Raw genomic sequence first — 22,106 nt, forward strand, 5'->3', positions numbered from 1 at the left:
TGGTTTAATAAAAAATAAAAAAAATAAAAAATAAAAATTGTGTCTCACTATCGCGTCAGGTGCGTCAGGTGCGTCAGCTGCGTCAGGTGCGTCCTACGTCATCATTAGGCACCTGAGTGACTGACAGCAGCAAAAGTTTGTCGCCAGCTCAGGTAGGATGTGTTTACTGATTTATTTTAGTGATAAAACCATTAAAACGTTTGTTTGTGAAGCGCCAAAACACAGTTAGTCAAGAAGAGTCAGTGAGTTGACTCATTAACGTGAGTTCATGTTAAACAAGGCTTCACAGTGTCAGCTCAGGTGTTGCTAATTGGTTGCTAATTAGCAACACTGGAGCTACTGGTTAACTTCTCATTTGAGAGGATATTTCTTGTCATGTCTTGCTTTAACTGACAAGTTCATATTTATTCAAGTCTGTCTTAAAACAACTCACATTATGTATATGTTGAGTATTCCTGTTTACTGAACTGTGGTGGAGGGATAGTACATGTCTTACATGAGAATATGTTATGAAGTGATCTGTTTGTATTGCTATCGACATTGACAGGAGGAATGATTACAGCAACCAATAAATGGTTTTATACTATGAAATGTTAACAGCATACTATGCAGACTATGACTTTTCTGTTAATGACATACTATAATATGATATTTTTATGGCATATTATACTATGACTTTTTGTTAATGACATGCTTTACTATGATAAATTGAATGGCATACTATTCTATGACTTTTTCTTAATGACATACTATATTATGACATTTCTTTATGGCATACTGTACTATGACATTTTAATAATGACATACTATACTATGATATTTTTTATGGCATACTATAAAATGCCATTTTTTATGACATTTTTAATGACATACTATAGTACTGTGACAGCCTCAAAAATGTGAGCTTTTCCCTCATATCATGACTTTTTTCGACACACTGACTTTTTTCATGACATTTTTCGACATACTACACTAGTACCTTTTTTTTTTTACTTTTTTCAACACTTTTTCATGAAAATTTGACATACTATACTACGATATTTTTCAACATACTACAATATGACGTTTTTGTGACATTATTTTACATACTATACTACGATATCTTTCGACATACTATTCTATGACTTTTTTACACTTTTTTCGACACACTATGACTTTTTTCATGAATTTTTTCGAAATACAATACTATATCTTTCGACTTACTATACTCTGACTTTTTGCGACACACTACACTATGACTATTTTCGACATACTATACTATGATTTTTTCAACATACTATACTATGACTTTTTTCATGACATTTTTCGACATACTATGCTATGACTTTTTCGCCATACTATTCTATGACTTTTTTACACTTTTTTCGACACACAATACTATGACTTTTTTCATAAAAATTTTCGACATACTATACTATGACTTTTTTCAACATACTATACTATGACTTTTTCAATATACTATAATATGACTTTTTTCATGAAATATTTCGACACACTATACTATGACTTTTTTCATGAAATTTTTTGACTTACTATACTCTGACTTTATGTGACACTACACTATGACTTTTTTACACTTTTTTCGACATACTGTACTATGACTTTTTTCATGAAATTTTTTGACTTACTATACTCTGACTTTATGCGACACACTACACTATGACTTTTTTACACTTTTCGACACACTATACTATGACTTTTTACATGAAATTTTGACATACTATACTATGACTTTTTGCATGAAATTTTGACATACTATACTATGACTTTTTGCATGAAATTTTTCGACATACTATACTACGATATTTTTCAACATACTACAATATGACGTTTTTGTGACATTATTTTACATACTATACTACGATATCTTTCGACATACTATTCTATGACTTTTTTACACTTTTTTCGACACTATGACTTTTTTCATGAATTTTTTCGAAATACAATACTATATCTTTCGACTTACTATACTCTGACTTTTTGCGACACACTACACTATGACTATTTTCGACATACTATACTATGATTTTTTTCAACATAACTATACTATGACTTTTTTCATGAAATTTTTGACATACTATGCTATGACTTTTTCCAACATACTATACTATGACTTTTTTCATGAAATTTTTTGACTTACTATACTCTGACTTTATGCGACATACTACACTATGACTTTTTTCATGAAATTTTTTGACTTACTATACTCTGACTTTATGCGACATACTACACTATGACTTTTTTCATGAAATTTTTACTTACTATACTCTGACTTTATGTGACACACTACACTATGACTTTTTTACACTTTTTTCGACATACTGTACTATGACTTTTTACATGAAATTTTTTGACATACTATACTCTGACTTTATGTGACACACTACACTATGACTTTTTTCATGAAATTTTTCGCCATACTATTCTATGACTTTTTTACACTTTTTTTTCGACACACTATACTATGACTTTTTTCATGACCTTTTTCGACATACTATAGTATGATTTCTTTACTTTTTTTTCGACGCTATACTATGACCTTTTTTACTTTTTTTTGACATACTGTACTATGACTTTTTTCATGAAATTTTTTGACTTACTATACTCTGACTTTATGCGACACACTACACTATGACTTTTTTACACTTTTCGACACACTATACTATGACTTTTTACATGAAATTTTGACATACTATACTATGACTTTTTGCATGAAATTTTGACATACTATAATATGACTTTTTTCATGAAATATTTCGACACACTATACTATGACCTTTTTTATTTTTTTTGACATACTGTACTATGACTTTTTTCATGAAATTTTTTGACTTACTATACTCTGACTTTATGTGACACTACACTATGACTTTTTTACACTTTTTTCGACATACTGTACTATGACTTTTTTCATGAAATTTTTTGACTTACTATACTCTGACTTTATGTGACACACTACACTATGACTTTTTTACACTTTTTTCGACACACTATACTATGACTTTTTTCATGACCTTTTTCGACATACTATAGTATGATTTCTTTACTTTTTTTTCGACACTATACTATGACCTTTTTTACTTTTTTTTGACATACTGTACTATGACTTTTTTCATGAAATTTTTTGACTTACTATATTCTGACTTTATGCGACACACTACACTGACTTTTTTACACTTTTTTCGACACACTATACTATGACTTTTTACATGAAATTTTTCGACATACTATACTATGACTTTTTTCGACATACTATACTACGATATTTTTCAACATACTACAATATGACGTTTTTGTGACATTATTTTACATACTATACTACGATATCTTTCGACATACTATTCTATGACTTTTTTACACTTTTTTCGACACACTATGACTTTTTTCATGAATTTTTTCGAAATACAATACTATATCTTTCGACTTACTATACTCTGACTTTTTGCGACACACTACACTATGACTATTTTCGACATACTATACTATGATTTTTTCAACATACTATAATATTACTTTTTTCATGACATTTTTTGACTTACTATACTCTGACTTTATGCGACATACTACACTGACTTTTTTCATGAAATTTTTCGCCATACTATTCTATGACTTTTTTACACTTTTTTTCGACACACAATACTATGACTTTTTTCATAAAAATTTTCGACATACTATAATATGACTTTTTCAATATACTATAATATGACTTTTTTCATGACATTTTTCGACATACTATAGTATGACTTTTTTCGACATACTTTAGTATGATTGTTTTTACTTTTTTTTCGACACACTATACTATGACTGTTTTACACTTTTTTTGACATACTATACTGTGACTTTTTTTATGACATTTTTCAACATACTATACTGTGACTTTTTTCGACATACTATACTATGACTTTTTTCATGACATTTTTCTCATACTATACTGTGACTTTTTTTATGACATTTTTCAACATACTATACTATGACTTTTTTCATGACATTTTTCTCATACTATACTGTGACTTTTTTCATGACATTTTTCGACATACTATAGTATGACTTTTTTCGACATACTTTAGTATGATTGTTTTTACTTTTTTTTCGACACACTATACTATGACTTTTTTACACTTTTTTTGACATACTATACTGTGACTTTTTTTATAACATTTTTCAACATACTATACTGTGACTTTTTTCGACATACTATACTATGACTTTTTTCATGACATTTTTCTCATACTATACTATGACTTTTTTCATGACATTTTTCGACATACTATAGTATGATTTCTTTACTTTTTTTCCGACACACTATACTATGACCTTTTTTATTTTTTTGACATACTGTACTATGACTTTTTTCATGACATTTTTTGACTTACTATACTATGACTTTATGCGACACACTACACTATGACTTTTTTACACTTTTTTCGACACACTATACTATGACTTTTTACATGAAATTTTTTGACTTACTATACTCTGACTTTATGCGACACACTACACTATGACTTTTTTACACTTTTTTCGACATACTATACTATGACTTTTTACATGAAATTTTTTGACTTACTATACTATGACTTTATGCGACACACTACACTATGACTTTTTTACACTTTTTTTGACATACTGTACTATGACTTTTTACATGAATTTTTTTGACTTACTATACTCTGACTATGCGACACACTATGACTTTTTTCATGAAATTTTTCGCCATACTATTCTATGACTTTTTTACACTTTTTTTTCGACACTATACTATGACTTTTTTTCCGCATGAAATTTTTCGACATACTATACTATGACGTTTTTTTATGAAATTTTTCGACATACTATACTATGACTTTTTTTTTCATTAATTTATCAACATACTATACTATGACGTTTTTTTATGAAATTTTTCGACATACTATACTATGACTTTTTTTTTCATTAATTTATCAACATACTATACTATGACGTTTTTTTTCATTAATTTATCAACATACTATACTATGACATTTTTTTTCATTAATTTATCAACATACTATACTATGACGTTTTTTTTCATTAATTTATCAACATACTATACTATGACTTTTTTTCCGCATGAAATTTTTCGACATACTATACTATGACGTTTTTTTCCATTAATTTATCAACATACTATACTATGACGTTTTTTTTCATTAATTTATCAACATACTATACTATGACTTTTTTTCCGCATGAAATTTTTCGACATACTATACTATGACGTTTTTTTATGAAATTTTTCGACATACTATGACGTTTTTTTTCATTAATTTATCAACATACTATACTATGACGTTTTTTTATGAAATTTTTCGACATACTATACTATGACTTTTTTTTTCATTAATTTATCAACATACTATACTATGACGTTTTTTTCATTAATTTATCAACATACTATACTATGACGTTTTTTTATGAAATTTTTCGACATACTATACTATGACGTTTTTTTTCATTAATTTATCAACATACTATACTATGGCGCTTTTTTTCATTAATTTATCAACATACTATACTATGACGTTTTTTTTCATTAATTTATCAACATACTATACTATGACGTTTTTTTTCATTAATTTATCAACATACTATACTATGACTTTTTTTTCATTAATTTATCAACATACTATACTATGACGTTTTTTTATGAAATTTTTCGACACTATACTATGACGTTTTTTTTCATTAATTTATCAACATACTATACTATGAAATTTTTCGACATACTATACTATGACGCTTTTTTTCATTAATTTATCAACATACTATACTATGACGTTTTTTTTCATTAATTTATCAACATACTATACTATGACGTTTTTTTCATTAATTTATCAACATATATGACGTTTTTTATGAAATTTTTCGACATACTATACTATGACGTTTTTTTTCATTAATTTATCAACATACTATACTATGACTTTTTTTCCGCATGAAATTTTTCGACATACTATACTATGATGTTTTTTTATGAAAAATTTCGACATACTATACTATGACTTTTTTTTCATTAATTTATCAACATACTATACTGACTTTTTTTAAGGAAACTTTTCAACATACTAAACTATGAATATTTTTTTCATGAAATATTTCGACATACTATACTATGCCTTTTTTTCATAAAAAATTTCTACATATATACTATGACTTTTTTTCCGCATGAAATTTTTCGACATACTATACTATGACGTTTTTTTATGAAATTTTTCGACATACTATACTATGACTTTTTTTTTCATTAATTTATCAACATACTATACTATGACGTTTTTTTATGAAATTTTTCGACATACTATACTATGACGTTTTTTTTCATTAATTTATCAACATACTTTACTATGACGTTTTTTTTCATTAATTTATCAACATACTATACTATGGCGCTTTTTTTCATTAATTTATCAACATACTATACTATGACTTTTTTTCCGCATGAAATTTTTCGACATACTATACTATGACGTTTTTTTATGAAATTTTTCGACATACTATACTATGACGTTTTTTTTCATTAATTTATCAACATACTATACTATGACGTTTTTTTTCATTAATTTATCAACATACTATACTATGACGTTTTTTTTCATTAATTTATCAACATACTATACTATGACGTTTTTTTTCATTAATTTATCAACATACTATACTATGACGTTTTTTTTCATTAATTTATCAACATACTATACTATGGCGCTTTTTTTCATTAATTTATCAACATACTATACTATGACGTTTTTTTATGAAATTTTTCGACATATATACTATGACGTTTTTTTTCATTAATTTATCAACATACTATACTATGAAATTTTTCGACATACTATACTATGACGTTTTTTTTCATTAATTTATCAACATACTATACTATGGCGCTTTTTTTCATTAATTTATCAACATACTATACTATGACGTTTTTTTTCATTAATTTATCAACATACTATACTATGACTTTTTTTCCGCATGAAATTTTTCGACATACTATACTATGACGTTTTTTTATGAAATTTTTCGACATACTATACTATGACGTTTTTTTTCATTAATTTATCAACATACTATACTATGACGTTTTTTTTCATTAATTTATCAACATACTATACTATGACGTTTTTTTATGAAATTTTTCGACATATATACTATGACGTTTTTTTTCATTAATTTTTCGACATATATACTATGACGTTTTTTTTCATTAATTTATCAACATACTATACTATGAAATTTTTCGACATACTATACTATGACGTTTTTTTTCATTAATTTATCAACATACTATACTATGACGTTTTTTTATGAAATTTTTCGACATACTATACTATGACGTTTTTTTTCATTAATTTATCAACATACTATACTATGAAATTTTTCGACATACTATACTATGACGTTTTTTTTCATTAATTTATCAACATACTATACTATGACTTTTTTTCCGCATGAAATTTTTCGACATACTATACTATGACGTTTTTTTATGAAATTTTTCGACATACTATACTATGACGTTTTTTTTCATTAATTTATCAACATACTATACTATGACGTTTTTTTTCATTAATTTATCAACATACTATACTATGACGTTTTTTTATGAAATTTTTCGACATATATACTATGACGTTTTTTTTCATTAATTTTTCGACATATATACTATGACGTTTTTTTTCATTAATTTATCAACATACTATACTATGAAATTTTTCGACATACTATACTATGACGTTTTTTTTCATTAATTTATCAACATACTATACTATGACGTTTTTTTTCATTAATTTATCAACATACTATACTATGACGTTTTTTTATGAAATTTTTCGACATATATACTATGACGTTTTTTTTCATTAATTTTTCGACATATATACTATGACGTTTTTTTTCATTAATTTATCAACATACTATACTATGAAATTTTTCGACATACTATACTATGACGTTTTTTTTCATTAATTTATCAACATACTATACTATGACGTTTTTTTATGAAATTTTTCGACATACTATACTATGACGTTTTTTTTCATTAATTTATCAACATACTATACTATGAAATTTTTCGACATACTATACTATGACGTTTTTTTTCATTAATTTATCAACATACTATACTATGACTTTTTTTCCGCATGAAATTTTTCGACATACTATACTATGACGTTTTTTTATGAAATTTTTCGACATATATACTATGACGTTTTTTTTCATTAATTTATCAACATACTATACTATGACGTTTTTTTTCATTAATTTATCAACATACTATACTATGACGTTTTTTTATGAAATTTTTCGACATATATACTATGACGTTTTTTTTCATTAATTTTTCGACATATATACTATGACGTTTTTTTTCATTAATTTATCAACATACTATACTATGAAATTTTTCGACATATATACTATGACGTTTTTTTTCATTAATTTATCAACATACTATGGCGCTTTTTTTCATTAATTTATCAACATACTATACTATGACGTTTTTTTTCATTAATTTATCAACATACTATACTATGACGTTTTTTTTCATTAATTTATCAACATACTATACTATGACTTTTTTTCCGCATGAAATTTTTCGACATACTATACTATGACGTTTTTTTATGAAATTTTTCGACATACTATACTATGACGTTTTTTTTCATTAATTTATCAACATACTATACTATGACGTTTTTTTTCATTAATTTATCAACATACTATACTATGACGTTTTTTTATGAAATTTTTCGACATATATACTATGACGTTTTTTTTCATTAATTTTTCGACATATATACTATGACGTTTTTTTTCATTAATTTTTCGACATATATACTATGAAGTTTTTTTTCATTAATTTATCAACATACTATACTATGAAATTTTTCGACATACTATACTATGACGTTTTTTTTCATTAATTTATCAACATACTATGGCGCTTTTTTTCATTAATTTATCAACATACTATACTATGACTTTTTTTTTCATTAATTTATCAACATACTATACTATGACGTTTTTTTCCATTAATTTATCAACATACTATACTATGACTTTTTTTCCGCATGAAATTTTTCGACATACTATACTATGATGTTTTTTTATGAAATTTTTCGACATACTATACTATGACGTTTTTTTTCATTAATTTTTCGACATATATACTATGACGTTTTTTTTCATTAATTTATCAACATACTATACTATGACGTTTTTTTTCATTAATTTATCAACATACTATACTATGACGTTTTTTTATGAAATTTTTCGACATATATACTATGACGTTTTTTTTCATTAATTTTTCGACATATATACTATGACATTTTTTTTCATTAATTTATCAACATACTATACTATGAAATTTTTCGACATACTATACTATGACGTTTTTTTTCATTAATTTATCAACATACTATACTATGACGTTTTTTTATGAAATTTTTCGACATATATACTATGACGTTTTTTTTCATTAATTTTTCGACATATATACTATGACATTTTTTTTCATTAATTTATCAACATACTATACTATGAAATTTTTCGACATACTATACTATGACGTTTTTTTTCATTAATTTATCAACATACTATACTATGACGTTTTTTTTCATTAATTTATCAACATACTATACTATGACTTTTTTTCCGCATGAAATTTTTCGACATACTATACTATGACGTTTTTTTATGAAATTTTTCGACATACTATACTATGACGTTTTTTTATGAAATTTTTCGACATATATACTATGACGTTTTTTTTCATTAATTTTTCGACATATATACTATGACGTTTTTTTTCATTAATTTATCAACATACTATACTATGAAATTTTTCGACATACTATACTATGACGTTTTTTTTCATTAATTTATCAACATACTATACTATGACTTTTTTTTCATTAATTTATCAACATACTATACTATGGCGCTTTTTTTCATTAATTTATCAACATACTATACTATGACGTTTTTTTTCATTAATTTATCAACATACTATACTATGACGTTTTTTTTCATTAATTTATCAACATACTATACTATGACTTTTTTTTTCATTAATTTATCAACATACTATACTATGACGTTTTTTTTCATTAATTTATCAACATACTATACTATGGCGCTTTTTTTCATTAATTTATCAACATACTATACTATGACGTTTTTTTTCATTAATGTATCAACATACTATACTATGACGTTTTTTTATGAAATTTTTCGACATACTATACTATGACTTTTTTTTTCATTAATTTATCAACATACTATACTATGACGTTTTTTTATGAAATTTTTCGACATACTATACTATGACGTTTTTTTATGAAATTTTTCGACATACTATACTATGACGTTTTTTTATGAAATTTTTCGACATACTATACTATGACGTTTTTTTATGAAATTTTTCGACATATATACTATGACGTTTTTTTTCATTAATTTTTCGACATATATACTATGACGTTTTTTTTCATTAATTTATCAACATACTATACTATGAAATTTTTCGACATACTATACTATGACGTTTTTTTTCATTAATTTATCAACATACTATACTATGACTTTTTTTTCATTAATTTATCAACATACTATACTATGGCGCTTTTTTTCATTAATTTATCAACATACTATACTATGACGTTTTTTTTCATTAATTTATCAACATACTATACTATGACGTTTTTTTTCATTAATTTATCAACATACTATACTATGACTTTTTTTTTCATTAATTTATCAACATACTATACTATGACGTTTTTTTTCATTAATTTATCAACATACTATACTATGGCGCTTTTTTTCATTAATTTATCAACATACTATACTATGACGTTTTTTTTCATTAATGTATCAACATACTATACTATGACGTTTTTTTATGAAATTTTTCGACATACTATACTATGACTTTTTTTTTCATTAATTTATCAACATACTATACTGTGACGTTTTTTTATGAAATTTTTTTGACATACTATACTATGACTTTTTTTTTCATTAATTTATCAACATACTATACTATGACGTTTTTTTATGAAATTTTTCGACATACTATACTATGACGTTTTTTTATGAAATTTTTCGACATATATACTATGACGTTTTTTTTCATTAATTTTTCGACATATATACTATGAAGTTTTTTTTCATTAATTTATCAACATACTATACTATGAAATTTTTCGACATACTATACTATGGCGCTTTTTTTCATTAATTTATCAACATACTATACTATGACGTTTTTTTTCATTAATTTATCAACATACTATACTATGACTTTTTTTCCGCATGAAATTTTTCGACATACTATACTATGACGCTTTATTATGAAATTTTTCGACATACTATACTATGACGTTTTTTTTCATTAATTTATCAACATACTATACTATGACGTTTTTTTTCATTAATTTATCAACATACTATACTATGGCACTTTTTTTCATTAATTTATCAACATACTATACTATGACTTTTTTTCTGCATGAAATTTTTCGACATACTATACTATGACGTTTTTTTTCATTAATTTATCAACATACTATACTATGACGTTTTTTTTCATTAATTTATCAACATACTATACTATAACGTTTTTTTTCATTAATTTATCAACATACTATACTATGACGTTTTTTTATGAAATTTTTCGACATATATACTATGACGTTTTTTTTCATTAATTTTTCGACATATATACTATGACATTTTTTTTCATTAATTTATCAACATACTATACTATGAAATTTTTCGACATACTATACTATGACGTTTTTTTTCATTAATTTATCAACATACTATACTATGACGTTTTTTTTCATTAATTTATCAACATACTATACTATGACTTTTTTTCCGCATGAAATTTTTCGACATACTATACTATGACGTTTTTTTATGAAATTTTTCGACATATATACTATGACGTTTTTTTTCATTAATTTTTCGACATATATACTATGACGTTTTTTTTCATTAATTTATCAACATACTATACTATGAAATTTTTCGACATACTATACTATGACGTTTTTTTTCATTAATTTATCAACATACTATACTATGACTTTTTTTTCATTAATTTATCAACATACTATACTATGGCGCTTTTTTTCATTAATTTATCAACATACTATACTATGACGTTTTTTTTCATTAATTTATCAACATACTATACTATGACGTTTTTTTTCATTAATTTATCAACATACTATACTATGACTTTTTTTTTCATTAATTTATCAACATACTATACTATGACGTTTTTTTTCATTAATGTATCAACATACTATACTATGACGTTTTTTTATGAAATTTTTCGACATACTATACTATGACGTTTTTTTATGAAATTTTTTTGACATACTATACTATGACTTTTTTTTTCATTAATTTATCAACATACTATACTATGACGTTTTTTTATGAAATTTTTCGACATACTATACTATGACGTTTTTTTATGAAATTTTTCGACATACTATACTATGACGTTTTTTTTCATTAATTTATCAACATACTATACTATGAAATTTTTCGACATACTATACTATGACGTTTTTTTTCATTAATTTATCAACATACTATGACTTTTTTTTCATTAATTTATCAACATACTATACTATGGCGCTTTTTTTCATTAATTTATCAACATACTATACTATGACGTTTTTTTTCATTAATTTATCAACATACTATACTATGACGTTTTTTTTCATTAATTTATCAACATACTATACTATGACGTTTTTTTATGAAATTTTTCGACATACTATACTATGACGTTTTTTTATGAAAAATTTCGACATACTATACTATGACTTTTTTTTTCATTAATTTATCAACATACTATACTGACTTTTTTTAAGGAAACTTTTCAACATACTAAACTATGAATATTTTTTTCATTAAATATTTCAACATACTATACTATGCCTTTTTTTCATAAAAAATTTCTACATATATACTATGACTTTTTTTCCGCATGAAATTTTTCGACATACTATACTATGACGTTTTTTTATGAAATTTTTCGACATACTATACTATGACGTTTTTTTTCATTAATTTATCAACATACTATACTATGACGTTTTTTTTCATTAATTTATCAACATACTATACTATGACGTTTTTTTTCATTAATTTATCAACATACTATACTATGACGTTTTTTTTCATTAATTTATCAACATACTATACTATGACGTTTTTTTTCATTAATTTATCAACATACTATACTATGACGTTTTTTTATGAAATTTTTCAACATATATACTATGACGTTTTTTTTCATTAATTTTTCGACATATATACTATGAAGTTTTTTTTCATTAATTTATCAACATACTATACTATGAAATTTTTCGACATACTATACTATGGCGCTTTTTTTCATTAATTTATCAACATACTATACTATGACGTTTTTTTTCATTAATTTATCAACATACTATACTATGACTTTTTTTCCGCATGAAATTTTTCGACATACTATACTATGACGCTTTATTATGAAATTTTTCGACATACTATACTATGACGTTTTTTTTCATTAATTTATCAACATACTATACTATGACGTTTTTTTTCATTAATTTATCAACATACTATACTATGACTTTTTTTTTCATTAATTTATCAACATACTATACTATGGCACTTTTTTTCATTAATTTATCAACATACTATACTATGACGTTTTTTTTCATTAATTTATCAACATACTATACTATGACTTTTTTTCTGCATGAAATTTTTCGACATACTATACTATGACGTTTTTTTTCATTAATTTATCAACATACTATACTATGACGTTTTTTTTCATTAATTTATCAACATACTATACTATGACGTTTTTTTATGAAATTTTTCGACATACTATACTATGACTTTTTTTTTCATTAATTTATCAACATACTATATTATGACTTTTTTTTTCATTAATTTATCAACATACTATACTATGACGTTTTTTTTCATTAATTTATCAACATACTATACTATGACGTTTTTTTATGAAATTTTTCAACATATATACTATGACGTTTTTTTTCATTAATTTTTCGACATATATACTATGAAGTTTTTTTTCATTAATTTATCAACATACTATACTATGAAATTTTTCGACATACTATACTATGGCGCTTTTTTTCATTAATTTATCAACATACTATACTATGACGTTTTTTTTCATTAATTTATCAACATACTATACTATGACTTTTTTTCCGCATGAAATTTTTCGACATACTATACTATGACGCTTTATTATGAAATTTTTCGACATACTATACTATGACGTTTTTTTTCATTAATTTATCAACATACTATACTATGACGTTTTTTTTCATTAATTTATCAACATACTATACTATGACTTTTTTTTTCATTAATTTATCAACATACTATACTATGGCACTTTTTTTCATTAATTTATCAACATACTATACTATGACGTTTTTTTTCATTAATTTATCAACATACTATACTATGACTTTTTTTCTGCATGAAATTTTTCGACATACTATACTATGACGTTTTTTTTCATTAATTTATCAACATACTATACTATGACGTTTTTTTTCATTAATTTATCAACATACTATACTATGACGTTTTTTTATGAAATTTTTCGACATACTATACTATGACTTTTTTTTTCATTAATTTATCAACATACTATATTATGACTTTTTTTTTCATTAATTTATCAACATACTATACTATCACGTTTTTTTTCATTAATTTATCAACATACTATACTATAACGTTTTTTTTCATTAATTTATCAACATACTATACTATGACGTTTTTTTATGAAATTTTTCGACATACTATACTATAACGTTTTTTTATGAAATTTTTCGACATACTATACTATGACGTTTTTTTATGAAATTTTTCGACATACTATACTATGACGTTTTTTTTCATTAATTTATCAACATACTATGGCGCTTTTTTTCATTAATTTATCAACATACTATACTATGACGTTTTTTTTCATTAATTTATCAACATACTATACTATGACGTTTTTTTTCATTAATTTATCAACATACTATACTATGACTTTTTTTCCGCATGAAATTTTTCGACATACTATACTATGACGTTTTTTTATGAAATTTTTCGACATACTATACTATGACTTTTTTTTTCATTAATTTATCAACATACTATACTATGACGTTTTTTTATGAAATTTTTCGACATACTATACTATGACGTTTTTTTTCATTAATTTATCAACATACTATACTATGACGTTTTTTTTCATTAATTTATCAACATACTATACTATGACGTTTTTTTTCATTAATTTTTCGACATATATACTATGACATTTTTTTTCATTAATTTATCAACATACTATACTATGACATTTTTCGACATACTATACTATGACGTTTTTTTTCATTAATTTATCAACATACTATACTATGACGTTTTTTTATGAAATTTTTCGACATACTATACTATGACGTTTTTTTTCATTAATTTATCAACATACTATACTATGAAATTTTTCGACATACTATACTATGACGTTTTTTTTCATTAATTTATCAACATACTATACTATGGCGCTTTTTTTCATTAATTTATCAACATACTATACTATGACGTTTTTTTTCATTAATTTATCAACATACTATACTATGACTTTTTTTCCGCATGAAATTTTTCGACATACTATACTATGATGTTTTTTTATGAAATTTTTCGACATACTATACTATGACGTTTTTTTTCATTAATTTATCAACATACTATACTATGACGTTTTTTTTCATTAATTTATCAACATACTATACTATGACGTTTTTTTATGAAATTTTTCGACATACTATACTATGACGTTTTTTTATGAAATTTTTCGACATATATACTATGACGTTTTTTTTCATTAATTTTTCGACATATATACTATGACGTTTTTTTTCATTAATTTATCAACATACTATACTATGAAATTTTTCGACATACTATACTATGACGTTTTTTTTCATTAATTTATCAACATACTATACTATGACTTTTTTTTCATTAATTTATCAACATACTATACTATGACGTTTTTTTTCATTAATTTATCAACATACTATACTATGAAATTTTTCGACATACTATACTATGACGTTTTTTTTCATTAATTTATCAACATACTATACTATGACGTTTTTTTTCATTAATTTATCAACATACTATACTATGACGTTTTTTTTCATTAATTTATCAACATACTATACTATGACTTTTTTTTTTATTAATTTATCAACATACTATACTATGGCGCTTTTTTTCATTAATTTATCAACATACTATACTATGGCGCTTTTTTTCATTAATTTATCAACATACTATACTATGACGTTTTTTTTCATTAATTTATCAACATACTATACTATGGCGCTTTTTTTCATTAATTTATCAACATACTATACTATGACGTTTTTTTATGAAATTTTTCGACATATATACTATGACGTTTTTTTTCATTAATTTATCAACATACTATACTATTAAATTTTTCGACATACTATACTATGACGTTTTTTTTCATTAATTTATCAACATACTATACTATGACGTTTTTTTTCATTAATTTATCAACATACTATACTATGGCGCTTTTTTTCATTAATTTATCAACATACTATACTATGACTTTTTTTCCGCATGAAATTTTTCGACATACTATACTATGACGTTTTTTTATGAAATTTTTCGACATACTATACTATGACGTTTTTTTTCATTAATTTATCAACATACTATACTATGACGTTTTTTTTCATTAATTTATCAACATACTATACTATGACGTTTTTTTATGAAATTTTTCGACATATATACTATGACGTTTTTTTTCATTAATTTTTCGACATATATACTATGACGTTTTTTTTCATTAATTTATCAACATACTATACTATGAAATTTTTCGACATACTATACTATGACGTTTTTTTTCATTAATTTATCAACATACTATACTATGGCGCTTTTTTTCATTAATTTATCAACATACTATACTATGACGTTTTTTTTCATTAATTTATCAACATACTATACTATGACTTTTTTTCCGCATGAAATTTTTCGACATACTATACTATGACGTTTTTTTATGAAATTTTTCGACATATATACTATGACGTTTTTTTTCATTAATTTTTCGACATATATACTATGACGTTTTTTTTCATTAATTTATCAACATACTATACTATGACGTTTTTTTTCATTAATTTATCAACATACTATACTATGACGTTTTTTTTCATTAATTTATCAACATACTATACTATGACTTTTTTTTCATTAATTTATCAACATACTATACTATGGCGCTTTTTTTCATTAATTTATCAACATACTATACTATGACGTTTTTTTTCATTAATTTATCAACATACTATACTATGAAATTTTTCGACATACTATACTATGACGTTTTTTTTCATTAATTTATCAACATACTATACTATGACGTTTTTTTTCATTAATTTATCAACATACTATACTATGACGTTTTTTTTCATTAATTTATCAACATACTATACTATGACGTTTTTTTTCATTAATGTATCAACATACTATACTACGACGTTTTTCTATGAAATTTTTCGACATACTATACTATGACGTTTTTTTTCATTAATTTATCAACATACTATACTATGACGTATTTTTATGAAATTTTTCGACATACTATACTATGACGTTTTTTTTCATTAATTTATCAACATACTATACTATGACGTTTTTTTTCATTAATTTATCAACATACTATACTATGACGTTTTTTTATGAAATTTTTCGACATACTATACTATGACGTTTTTTTTCATTAATTTATCAACATACTATACTATGACGTTTTTTTTCATTAATTTATCAACATACTATACTATGACGTTTTTTTATGAAATTTTTCGACATACTATACTATGACGTTTTTTTTCATTAATTTATCAACATACTATACTATGACGTTTTTTTTCATTAATTTATCAACATACTATACTATGACGTTTTTCTTCATTAATTTATCAACATACTATACTATGACTTTTTTTCCGCATGAAATTTTTCGTCATACTATACTATGACGTTTTTTTTCATTAATTTTTCGACATATATACTATGACGTTTTTTCCGCATGAAATTTTTCAACATACTATACTATGACGTTTTTTTTCATTAATTTATCAACATACTATACTATGACTTTTTTTCTGCATGAAATTTTTCGACATACTATACTATGATGTTTTTTTATGAAAAATTTCGACATACTATACTATGACTTTTTTTTTCATTAATTTATCAACATACTATACTGACTTTTTTTAAGGAAACTTTTCAACATACTAAACTATGAATATTTTTTTCATGAAATATTTCGACATACTATACTATGCCTTTTTTTCATAAAAAATTTCTACATATATACTATGACTTTTTTTCCGCATGAAATTTTTCGACATACTATACTATGACGTTTTTTTATGAAATTTTTCGACATACTATACTATGACTTTTTTTTTCATTAATTTATCAACATACTATACTATGACGTTTTTTTATGAAATTTTTCGACATACTATACTATGACGTTTTTTTTCATTAATTTATCAACATACTTTACTATGACGTTTTTTTTCATTAATTTATCAACATACTATACTATGACGTTTTTTTATGAAATTTTTCGACATATATACTATGACTTTTTTTTTCATTAATTTTTCGACATATATACTATGACGTTTTTTTTCATTAATTTATCAACATACTATACTATGAAATTTTTCGACATACTATACTATGACGTTTTTTTTCATTAATTTATCAACATACTATACTATGACGTTTTTTTATGAAATTTTTCGACACACTATACTATGACTTTTTACATGAAATTTTTTGACTTACTATACTCTGACTTTATGCGACACACTACACTATGACTTTTTTACACTTTTTTCGACACACTATACTATGACTTTTTACATGAATTTTTTTGACTTACTATACTCTGACTATGCGACACACTGACTTTTTTCATGAAATTTTTCGCCATACTATTCTATGACTTTTTTACACTTTTTTCGACACTATACTATGACTTTTTTCATGACCTTTTTCGACATACTATAGTATGATTTCTTTACTTTTTTTTCGACACACTATACTATGACCTTTTTTACTTTTTTTTGACATACTGTACTATGACTTTTTTCATGAAATTTTTTGACTTACTATACTCTGACTTTATGCAACACACTACACTGACTTTTTTAGACACACTATACTATGACTTTTTTCATCAAATTTTTTGACTTGCTATACTATGACTTTTTGCATGACTTTTTTCAACACACTATACTATGACTTTTTTCATGAAATTTTTCGATATACTATTTAACTGATGTGGTGGATCAGAAGGTATCTCTTTAACTGTGATGTGGTGGGTCAGAGGGTATCCCTTTAACTGTGTTGCGGTCGGTCAAAAGGTATCTCTTTAACTGTGATGTGGTCGGTCAGAGGGTATCCCTTTAACTGTGTTGCGATCGGTCAGAAGGTATCTCTTTAACTGATGTGGTGGGTCAGAGGGTATCCCTTTAACTGTACTGCTGTGATGTGGTGGGTCAGAGGGTATCCCTTTAACTGTGTTGCGGTCGGTCAGAGGGTATCTCTTTCACTGTACTGCTGTGATGTGGTGGGTCAGAGGGTATCCCTTTAACTGTGTTGCGGTCGGTCAGAGGGTATCTCTTTCACTGTACTGCTGTGATGTGGGTCAGAGGGTATCCCTCATGAAATTTTTCAACATACTATACTATGACTTTTTTCATGACATTTATTGACTTACTATACTCTGACTTTATGCGACACACTACACTATGACTTGTTTACACTTTTTTCGACATACTATACTATATTATGATATATTATACTGACTTTTGTATGTCTTTTTATGACAGTGTTTATTGCAAAGTGTGACGGCAGCAGGAAGGAAGAACCTGCGGTATCTTCTCTTGAAAGGACATGTCCTTCATCACGGATCAATCATTCTCCACTGGATCGAGGGGACTGTCAGCAGTTGAGATGACGCTGCCCAAGCAGACCACCCCATAGAGGATGGTTGATGCCACCACAGAGTCAGGAAATTTCCTCAAGTGTACTCTGTCCTTTCTTTATGTGTTGTCCGTCCAGTCCACTTTATTATTCAGGTAAACACTTTATTACAAATAACTTTATTACAAATTTTATTATAATCACATACATACATACACATACAGGTATACACTTGACTACCAAATTCAACCCATCCTAAGCATTTAGGGGCTATGGGCTGCTATGAAGTGCCTGTCAAGCAACTTGGGGTCTAGGCTCTCACCCAAAGATACTTCGATATGGGGATAGTAGGAGCCGGGGATTGAAAGGCCAAACTTGCGGTTAAAGGACTCTACGGTCTGAGCCACAGCTGGCCCAACACTACTACTTGTAAGATCATGTCGATAATGTCCTAGAAGTCATAGTATGTAAAAAAAAAAAAAAAAAAGTTTTAAAAAAGCCATAGTATAGCATGTCGAAAAAGTTTTAAAAAAGTCCTAGTAGTATGTCGAATAAAAAATGAAAAAAGTCATAGTATTGTATGTCGCCAAAAAGTCTAGTATGTCGAAGAAAAGTTTTAAGTCATAGTATAGCATGTCCAAAAAAAAAAGTCATGGTATAGCATGTCAAAAAAAGTAAAACAAAAAAGTCAGTATTGAATGTCGAAAAAAAGTAAAAAAGTCATATTATAGTATGTCAAAAAACAAAAACAAAAAAAGTCATGGTAGAGCATGTCAAAAAAAAGTCATAGTATGTCTCAAAAAAAGTTATAGTATGTCAAAGTAATAAAAAAAAAAGTCACGGTATAGCATGTCAAAAAAAGTATAGTATATACTAAATAAATAAACAATATCTCTAAAGTTTTATAAAGTGTTTAAAACAAATAAAACTAGCAAAACAAATTCAACTACTCGACTGATAACTGTACACCATCTATGCAGTGCTATTACATTCCATCACACTGGGCCTCTAACAGCAGGATGTGACAGGTACTGGTTTCTATTCATTTATAAAGCCCGTAACTTGCCATATCATATATATCATATATTACACCACTACTGAACTAATAGATCAATTTAAAACCATCTTATCCAACTATTTTACTCTTTAATGTAACTTTTTAAATGTGTTCTGATTTTGTCTGTTTATTTTTGTGTGTGTGTATTTATTCAGTTTTAATTGTACTCTGGACATCATTGAAACATGTCCTCAATGATTCCTCGAGATTTAAATAAAAGTTAAATGAATGAATTACGTCTTAAGTCGCTAACAACAACATGTAGCACGTCTCTACCAGAGACAGAGTCAGAGTGAAGTGGGGTTGCATGACATGACGGTAGATGACGGTCGGCGGCATCGAGAAACAGACGGGAGTACTAGCACCTGAGAAAAGCAATATCATGCCGTGGACAGGGATGGCAGAAAGAGAGAATTTCACTTTCAGTTCCCCGTCGGAAAACGGCAAAATAAAGAACGGTGCAAATGTTCTAAATATAGTGTATACTTACAGATTTTTTTTAGGTGGCCGTCCACAGCACTTTATTGCTTTGCTCCGGTGTCTGTTTCTCCAAGCTTGGGGCACGCTGACCGCCATCTACTGTAGGTAATACACCTACTATGGATAAGTACCTCATACAACCCCACTTAAAAACACCCAAACTATCCCTTTAAAATAGGCTTGTTGCAGTGGTTGATGTTACACGGTGGTCGGGCATACACCTATTACATTACGTACCCACCGCCACCGTCATTTTTACAGAAACAAAACCCATTTAGTTTGGCGTATCAGCGGCATGTTATCAATAGATAGTCGGACGACGGATGCAACAAACTGACAGTGAATGCATCACTGTCAGTTTGTAGCGTCCTGTTCAAGGGAACCATAACATTAATGAGGAACCACATCCCTACTTTAAAACACACCA

At 25.5% G+C, this 22,106-nt stretch overlaps 1 long non-coding RNA gene across 1 annotated transcript; it reads left to right on the forward strand.

Annotated features, from left to right (window-relative positions):
- Window positions 1-105: 105 nt before the first annotated feature.
- Window positions 106-22,072, forward strand: LOC141752385 (uncharacterized). The gene is made up of 3 exons (XR_012590228.1): window positions 106-152; window positions 20,049-20,297; window positions 21,703-22,072. It is a non-coding gene; the product is annotated as an uncharacterized LOC141752385 (long non-coding RNA).
- Window positions 22,073-22,106: the final 34 nt, after the last annotated feature.

Source organism: Sebastes fasciatus, chromosome 16 (assembly GCF_043250625.1).
Source record: "Sebastes fasciatus isolate fSebFas1 chromosome 16, fSebFas1.pri, whole genome shotgun sequence".
NCBI lineage: Eukaryota > Metazoa > Chordata > Actinopteri > Perciformes > Sebastidae > Sebastes > Sebastes fasciatus.